Genomic DNA, 10,067 nt, shown 5'->3' with positions numbered 1-10,067 from the left:
CCCTATCGTGATTATTTTGGTCGGTCATTGTTTTTGGATTATTTCTGCTTTTATGAATTTGCCTTAAATAAGATAGGCTTACTCTTCGGCGAATTCGTCTCAGAGACAATTCGGGGGGAAAAAAACGGATTCGAATGAAATTAAAAATAAATATTTTTCTACCTAAGGTGATTGGTTAACTGGAATTTCACCCGCCACCACTCCATTCGGTCGCCCTAGAGCATAGACCAAATGTCCGTGCCAAGAAACGGCTACTGTAACTCTAAAACAGTTTAGCGACCTCGTTACCTACAAGCTCCTAGTGAGCTACCTATCAGCGTGAGCGGAATAAGCTGGGTGCTATACACCACCCGCTTATGTGTCCCAACCGCTCACTTGTCAAATATAAAACTAGATCGGGGAGACGCACCCCTTGTTACTAATAAAACTAATGTAATGTAATGTCGTGGTGTGCCATTCAAGCTGCCATGCCTCCATTGCGAGGCTCCATAGCCTCTTCCGCAGACCTGAAATGGGCACCTGATCGAAATTTAGATCCGGTGCATTGTGATCGCCGTTCCGCTCCGGTTCTGGCCCGGCTCGAAACCGCATCCCAAATGCCTCGGCTTCCCGACCTCTTCGCAACTTCCACATGGCTGCCCGAACTTTCACCACTAAATCGATTGGGAGAGCCTTTCCCAATACGGTGGTAGCCTCGTAAGAGGTTGTTTTAAAAACACCAGTGCATACTATTAAGGCTCTACGCTGGGCACTCCTTAAATTTTGAAGCAGTGCTCTATTTCTATCCAACCTATGCGCCCAAATTGGCGCCGGGTATGCGATCATGCTCTCGAAGACACCTCGGTACACCAAGTACATTTGACGGCCCGACAGCCCGTAATCCTTCCGAGCAATCCTTCTAAGTTTGTGCATCACAGAGACAGCGTCCGCCGCAACTTGCTTAATGTGGTTACTAAAAAGCAACTTTTTATCAAACAAAACACCTAGGTACTTATGCCTTTATACTTAATGTGGGGTTTACGACTTCTTGATAATTTGTCTGCACCCTTCAGAAGCATAAACTTCGTCTTGGGCACAGAAATCTTTATATTTTGCATGTCCATCCAGCCCTCGGCGGTTGACAAAGCCGCCTGCGCCCTATTCTCTAGCTGCGGTCGTGAATTACCACGAACTAAAAGGAGATAGTCATCGGCGAAAGCCTGGGCCGTAACCCCTTCTGGGAATGTCAACCCCAGAAATCCATCAAACACCAGGTTCCACAGCAGGGGACCGAGAATGGAACCCTGCGGGCTTCCCCTGGTTACGAATTTTTCCACAACTAGGTGCGCATCCTTAACAGAGCCGTGCGATTAGACAAATAGTCCCTTACCACGGCCTGCTGGGCTTCGGGAACATTGCGGCGTTCCAATTCATAGAGGACAGAACTCCAACACAAGGAAGGAAATGCTGCCTCTATGTCAATAAAAATTTCCAAAACGTATTTGCAGTCGGTATTACTACCTAAGGTGATGGCCAAATTAAGTTTCAAACTAGATCAATTCAAAGTGGAACTTACATGATAAAATTAAAATCTTTTTTTTCTTTTTCCTGTTTCGCCTCCGGTAATTACCGTTCAGGTATTACTTCAGAGGATGAATGAGGATGATATGTATGAGTGCAAATGAAGTGTATTCTTGTACAGTCTCAGTTCAACCATTCGTGAGATGTGTGGTTCATTGAAACTCAATCAACAAAGAACACCGGTATCCACGATCTAGTATTGAAATCCGTATAAAAGTAACTGCATTTATTAGGACTTAAACGTTGGAACTCTCGACTTCCAAATCAGCTGAAGACGCGTTCACCACTAGACTAACCCGGTGTGTAAAATTAAAATCTGAATTTTTATAATAATTATAATAGTAATTCGGACTAATAGCTGTAGAAGCCCGCTCTTTCATAAAAAAAAATCCATTATTGAAAATGAGAAAGATGATATTAATTGTATCTGAAATTTCTAAATATTAACTTTTCATGTCAGAAATGTAATTTTTACTAAAGAACGGCTAGCGAATTCAAAGATTAAAAAGTGCTTATATACTCGTACTTTAATCGGGTAATTGTATTCTACTCTTGTTGGAAGCGATGACAAGGGCTAACAATACGACTTCTATTGAGTAACATAAGCGATAATGAATAATATTACCGTTGATAAAATATGAACGATGCAATCCGTACACCGAGATATGTACAGATGTAAGTACGTGCGGGACTTAAAAAATAATCTGAAGGAAACAATTAGGAGGAAATGTCACCCGTCGTAAAGTATTTTATAACTAGCACTTCTCTGAACGGTAGATCTCGCTCTTTTTGCAGCGAATTTAACAAATCGGCGATAAACTTTTAATTTAAGGTAAAATTAATAAAAAATAAAATTTTAAATTTAAAAAACCCACGATGAAAAGGTGGTTTTCTAAAAAGATTGAAATAATTAAATAACTGTATTTTTACCTTATTGTCCTCTGTGACGTGATATTGTTTTTAAAACAATAAAATTTAAGATTTTGATTGACCGTCGTGCGTGACTGCATAGATACATTTCAGTTATCATCATAATCATGTACGACGGTTAATCAAAATTTTTAATATTATTGTTTTAAAAACATTATCACAATATCACGGAGGATTACAAGGTAAAAATACAGTTATTTAATTATTTCACTGTTTTTAGGGGACTACCTTTTCGTCGTGGTTTATTAAAATTTTAAATTTTATTTTTTTAGAGATTGGTAGACCTGTGTCCAACAGTGGGACGTTTATAGGCTGATGGTGATGATGATTAAGAAAGTTTAATGTACTTGACCAGCGCAAATTATTTAATAATTCACTTAGAAAAACGTTTTTTCTCCTGTTTAGCCTCCGGGAATCACCGTCAGGTATTACTTCAGAAAATGAATGAGAATGATATACACGTATGAGTGTAAGTGAAGAGTAGTTTTGTACAGTCTCAGGTCGATAATTTCTGAGACGTGTGGTTAATTGAAACCCAACCACCAAAGAACACCGGTATCCACGACCTAGTATTAAAATCCGTATAAAAGTAAGCCTTTACTAGGATTTAGAAAGACTTTTTTTTTAGAACATTCAAACGTCGTTATGAAGAAACACATCTATTTCAGCGCCCCCTGATGGCCTATAACCATAAAACTAATCTGCAAACCTGCTTTGAGGTTATACCTACGTAATGTAAAAAAATCGCATAAAAATCGGCCTAGCAGTTTTAGAGAAATAAATCTAATGCAGTGCCCCCTGGCGGCTTATAACCGTAAAAAATCTAAGAACCTGCTCTGAGGTCACCCACGCGCGCGCGCGCGCGCACACACACACATACACACAATCTCTTATCCCAAACGCATATACTGTCTCCTTTCCATCGTGGGTCAAATAAGTAAAAGAACGGAACTTTCGGTTGTAATTGAATGCCGATGGGTGTTTTCGGGAATACCAGATATCACACTGATCGATGATCGTCGAAAATTTACTTTCGCTAAATTCGCATTTATTTTTTTAAAAGTAAAGTATAAGAGGAAAACGATAAATACTTTCGAAAAAAAAAGTTATTAGTATCACTGAACTACGAGAAAATACGGTTTCAAAGACAAAGGTTAGACTTTGACGATAAGATGGAATAAAATGTAAAAACTGAAATGCTTATGCAGTAGACGCTGAAAGACAGACTTGAAATTGTGGGTGACAATAAATCACTGAAACAAAAAGAGAACGAAAGAAGAGGAAGACAACTTTTTGATTACCCTCCCCCTACGCGTCACTTCGTTTTTTTAAAGAAAAATAGCGGTCACTAATATGAAACTTAACGTTTACAAAAAATCGTAACACTTCGATTTCAATATAAACGACTTTCAGCGACGATGTACTTTATTACAAAATTTAATCAAATCAGAAATCCCATTTAGTGTCATAAACATGCGCAGATAATTGTCATAAGATCGAGTTGAAAAAAATTAATCGATTCAATTAAAAAAAATTCGCTGTTTAAATTATTTGTTTATAGATTTCAAGTGGAAAGTAATAAGATTTTTAATTTTTACTCCTCTTCGGAGACGCTAGGTTTCGATTATTCGGTATTTCGAAATATTTCCGGTAACAGGACAAAAAACAATATATTTTCGGACCACGAATTAAGTCTAATGGATGAGGATAACTTGTTTTGAAGACGGTCGAGGTCGATATAAGAGATAAACACAAATTACAGGTGATATTTACGATAAGTTATTAAAGCGAATAATATCGTTGTAAATTATTTTCCGAGAGAAATAATTTAATAAAGAACAATAAGAAGACGTAGGAGGAGGGAAACCGAAGAAGCGTGAAGGGGTGGTGATATACGAAGATGAGTAGGGGTTATACAAATAACGAAGAAGTGGGGGAAATGGGAATTTGTGATAGCCAGGAGATCGAACGGACAGTTTTATTGTGTGTGCGGTTCACGCGTCGATAAATCACATTCTATTTATCGTCGGATGAGTATAAAGCGATAATTATTATTTTAAATCTGAGATTGTCTTTTTACAGCGAAAGCCGAAGGTCGCTGTATTTAAGAAAAATTATACGAGACAGAGAACATACAACAACACCTAAATATCGCATGCTCTCGATAGAACCGTGAGTCCGGTAGCCTCCAACTTCTTCGTACCGAGACGACTGCGGTCGTGGATGTTCTAAGTCGTGAGTTCAGCGAAGGTACTGCGGTGGAAGGAGACGGAGAGTGGGTCGAACTGTGGGTGATCATCTCATCACACACAAACACACGCACACACATACACGATACCAGCTGTACGACCGACCTGGCTCATTGTCAGTGTCCCTTGTGCCGTCTCTCGGTCCGCCGCTGAGTCGCGTTTCTAGTCACACCGGTTCATCTGATTCTATCGTCAGCAACCAGTCGCGCATACGGCACGACTACTTGACGTTTGTTTTTATTTTGAAATCATTTTTATAATAATACATTTTATGTTCATAGTTCTGGCAGTTACAAAATTTTATTCGTATACGACGTTTACACCCGCAGTAAGTTTATTTATTATTTATATTTTATCTTATTTTTTTACTCTAAATCATAAAAAAAAATATTTCGGCTAAGCTGAAATTTTGTATGAAATATAATTTATTAAACAAATAATTATAAAAACGAAAAAAATACTGTATTTATTATATGACAAGATCTAAATCTTCGTCATAATTTTTTTAATTATTTTTATTTTATACCCCTCGTTGACAAATTTTTTAAGACACGTTTTAGGATAAAGGATAGATTTAAGATGACTTTTAACTGGTAATTATAGTCGTTAAACATTTTTTAGTATATTAAACAGTTTTCTTTTTGTACTCTTTCTTTTTTCAGCAAAACAGAAAAAAGGGGAAAATCATTTATTCGCTGATTGTATTTTTTTTTGACGTCGGTTTATTATATTAACTTCATTATTTTACAATTTCGTTCGGCTTTCTATTATTGTTTAAAAAACTTTTATTTATATTCTATTTAAAATTTAAGGAGTGCCATCTTAGCGAATGACCTTAAATCATAGTTTAAAGAATGTTATTTATAATTTTATTAATATTCATTTTTATTTACATTTTGTTGTTAAATTTAGCATTTAATTAACATTTTTTATTTTGTCAATAACTTTAGTATTAGTTGGATTTTTAATTTAATTTTACAACCGCTTATCGTATTATCAAATAAGAAATAATACTATCATTTATCCGTTGTGTGAAAATTTGTTAACGTTCGAAACATGTGAAATACGATTCTCAATAATACATCGACTTTAAAGATTATTGAATGAACAGGCTATAATAAAATTATAAAAATATGATGCATAAAATATATATATATTTAGTGTGTGCGTGTGTGTCAATTGAGTTCTTTATAATTCCATCAGGATTACTCTTGGTTAATGTCTTTATATATTTTCTTACAGCTTATTATTTAAATTACTTTATTTTTAAAAATATATATTTGTTTCGTATCTTTTTCTTTAATTAATTAACTTTTATGAGATGGATTTTTTTACACTCATTTCTACTTTTCTTCTGTTATGGTAGTAGTATCCTTTACATTTCCTTAGATTTTTATCGTTATTTCTGCATAATTGGACGATTATTTTAATTAAATTCTAGAGTTTTACTCTTTGTGATAACAATCTTAAAGACAGGTAAATTTTACAAAAAAAAAAAACTTACTTAATCATTACAATATAAACAAAAACTCCTTTCTAGAAACGTATTTAATAAGTAAATTTTGTATTGTGTATGTAATTTAGCTCGTCTAAGTGGTATCCGCGGTATGTAAATACAGGTAGCATGATTGCCTGCTACCCGATTTCCCCCGTTCAATTCCCGGTTAGGACAAAAATTCATAACATATCAATCTTGACGTTCCAAACTCATAGCTGACGACATTATTAGTTAATGGTACTTAAAATATATATATATATTTATATATAAAATATGTATATCTTGGGTCAAATTTATTTGCTTATAACGGTTGGGATATGTAAATTCTTCTACTTTCTATAACAAACTTACTGCAGAATAGATCGATTTGTTATCGTCTTGAATAATTAACATCGGGATTACTATATTATGTTATCAGTTTGAACACGTGTTTTCCATAATTTACAGGTCGCTGTAAATTCTTCATCAAAATGTATGATCTTTTTTAAGAATAAATATCTATTATTATTTGATAGTAATAAGATAAGGTAATTATTTTATTACAACATTTGATATATTTAATATCTATCCCTGGTATAATATATTTTAAGTGTTGTCTGGAGGATAACTTGTTACAAGGCAGACATAATTGATCGAAGATATTTTTGTGTAATAGAGGTAGAATTAAGTCCAAGTCTATGAAAGGTCATATAAAATAATAATAAAAACCAGATGAAAGCATGTATTGGTTTTTTTAATTACATTCTCTTCGTGCATTCTCATTTTATATAAAATATCATTAATCGAATTAAAATCAGAAAGTTGAAAAAACGATTCAACTCAGTAATGCGTCAGGATTACTAATCCTGACGGATGCCATCAGTAAGTTTTCAAAATGAAATACTGAAATTTTGGGATATGTAAAACCACCTTTTTTACTTTCATACAAATATGATTTTAGCCTTTTACACCACTGTGATTTCATATTTTTAGAAATAGAAATTTTCTAATAGAAGACTACAGTTTACACAGTCAAATGGTCACACATACACACACACACGCGCGCGCGCGCGTAAGTAAGCTAACAGCTTCTCAGAGAAAAAGGTATAAGCTACTTCCTTGGAATGTTTTAACAAAATTTACGAGATTAAGTCATCGATGTTAGCCTACAAAAAAAATTCTTAAATACCTATAAAAAATGTCTACGCTTTTATAATTTTTGGAGTTTTTGATCACTTAATCAAAAATAAGAGGTCAAAATCTAGTATTCAAATCCATATAAAAGGCACGTCTAGTGCTAGTCGTTTCATTTCAGTATACCCTCTACATCCTACATCCCTAACAATTTGTTTCACATATTCCAAACGTGGCCTGCCTACACAATTTTTTCCTTCTACCTGTCCTTCCAATATTAAAGCGACTATTCCAGGATGCCTTAGTATGTAGCCTATTTGAATACTAGATCGTCGATACCGGTATTCTTTGATGGTTGGGTTTCAATTAACCGCACATCTCAGGAATGGTCAAACTGAGACTGTACAAGACTGACTGCACTTCATTTATACTCATACATATCATCCTCGTTCATCCCCTGAAGTAATACCTGAGCGGTAGGTAATTTCCGGAGGCAAAACAGGAAAAAGAAAGTGGTCGAAATCTAATTTTTTACAGAAATAAATTTTTCCTGCTAATAATCGATAAACTGCACCGACATCGACTTCGTAAAATGAACTGTAAAATAATTATTTTATTGTTCATTTATTTATTTATTGTTCGTAAATTTAATAATCTTTTCAAAGGTAAGATGACACTACTAAAAAAGTTTGACAATAAATGAGTTGAATGTGGTTTTTGTATACGTACGACGTATAATGGAGACCTATAAATTTTCAACCACGACCTTCAAATCAATTCATAAGAAATGAACGCAAAGATTATTTTAAATCTTTTTTATTTTTATATTTATTCACCTAAAACGTATTTTACATGTTATTAATAAAACTTTTATCTGTTACTAAAAAAAAAGTGTACTTCAATTTTAAATCTTTTCAAACAGGCCATATTAAAAGTTGTCCTTCGAAGAAAATATTTGTTCACTTTAATTTTTGAGTACAGTGGTAAATATTAAACTTCAAGTATAAGATGATCAAAAGTTACATATTAAAAAAAGCAAAATATTTCCGTTGACAAAATAATTTACACAGGTAATACGAAATGAAATATCATGAACATTTCTTGAACCGATTTATTCACAAGAAATGAATATTTATCGCGATAAGCGAAATTTGTACGGGACTGTTTAGCCACGGAGACGCCCTTCCTCATTAATCACTCACCATTGCGAACGATTATACTCGTAGGATAATCTTAGTTTACAACAAACGTGATTCACCGATTGCGAAACAAGCCTCGAACATTTATTTATTTATTTAATATCCTAAGAAAAAATTGGTGGTTACAAAAAATTTCTCTTTCAAGCTGTTTATAAAGTAAACATTCCATAATTCTAGTGGTTATTTGATGCTTTATTACGACGATAAGAATTATTTTTTAATTAAGGAAAGGCTAACTATCGAGGAGAAGGAATTAAGCCCTTGAATTTATTACTACTATTACAATCTGAAAATACTGAAGAGGAAGTAGGCTTGTACCATACACAATACGTGACTTTATTTGCGGAAATTCAATACACCAGCACACACTCTCTCTCGCATGCGGGCGCACAAATTAGTCGGTGGATAGTTAATTTTATGAATAACCCTCATAAAATGTTCATCTATACATTCGAGTTGTACTATTTATTGACATATGATAAAAAAATATTATACTGGTATATACATTGTAATTAATTTTGAAATTTTGCATTGTTCGCAGTCTAACTATTTGCAATCTCTAAAAATTTCATTATTTTTCAATCTGATTTTTTATATTGTTATATTTTCAAAATTATATTTATAGAAGAGTGAGCAAATTTAATTTCACAATTTGTTATTTAAAGGCACCACTCGATCTCGGTCGTTTATGAAGTAAAATAATTGTAACCATACGACCACGTTACATCGGATTTTTAGCCGTTAAAATTATATTTAAGCGACTACAATGGGCTACTAGACTCGAACTAGGATCCTACGACATTAAAGAAGAATCGACTTATGAGAAGCCGTTTTTTCGTTTCTTGGATTATTTAAATAATAATTCTCCGGGAGAAAAATTAAAATTTATTAATTTTTTCAGTAAATTTAGTTAAATTTTTTTTTCAATTTTTAAGAGAATATTCGTTTAAAATTTGAATCGATTGCTTTCCTTTATGGTCTAATATGAAATATAATACATACATTTTAGAAATAAGATAAAGAAACGGGTTCTAAAAGAAAAGTATTTAAGACTTATATAAACTTACGCTCCTGTCACCATAGGTGGCCATATGTCGAGTTTCCGACTTATCCACTCGCCTGCCCGCGTCCAGTACCTGTCACCACCATAGGCGCGACCACGTAACACGAATTAGTTCTTTTAACTCAAATATTATTTGATTTTATATTATAAATATAAATATCATTTATTAAAATTAAACATAAATTTGGAAGTTCAACTTTAATTAGAAACAAAACAGACAAATTGGATCGGAAAAGTGATACGATTTTAAACAGAACCATTTGCATACAAATGCTAAAAACTACAAAAATAAATTTGAAAGATATCGTTCTAAAACATTAAACAATTTTTAACTTTTCATAGGTTGGCAATAACAGATGATCACCAATTAAGTTTACAGTCTAGCATTTGAATAATATTTTTGCTGTTATTGTTGGGTCAGTCGTTCACAATGGGTGATACCACAAATTTGTTTT

At 33.5% G+C, this 10,067-nt stretch overlaps 1 protein-coding gene across 1 annotated transcript in view; it reads left to right on the top strand.

Moving 5' to 3' along the window:
* Nucleotides 1–4,471: 4,471 nt before the first annotated feature.
* The window catches only part of LOC142331346 (uncharacterized), a 92,956-nt gene continuing 87,360 nt past the window's right edge, over nt 4,472–10,067 (top strand). Inside the window, exon 1 of the mRNA XM_075377180.1 lies at nt 4,472–5,067. The gene's annotated coding sequence lies outside the window, so the exon portion shown is untranslated. The remainder of the gene's footprint in view (nt 5,068–10,067) is intronic.

This window comes from Lycorma delicatula, chromosome 10 (assembly GCF_047948215.1).
Source record: "Lycorma delicatula isolate Av1 chromosome 10, ASM4794821v1, whole genome shotgun sequence".
Taxonomy (NCBI): domain Eukaryota; kingdom Metazoa; phylum Arthropoda; class Insecta; order Hemiptera; family Fulgoridae; genus Lycorma; species Lycorma delicatula.
This window is presented reverse-complemented; position numbering and strand designations above follow the sequence as displayed.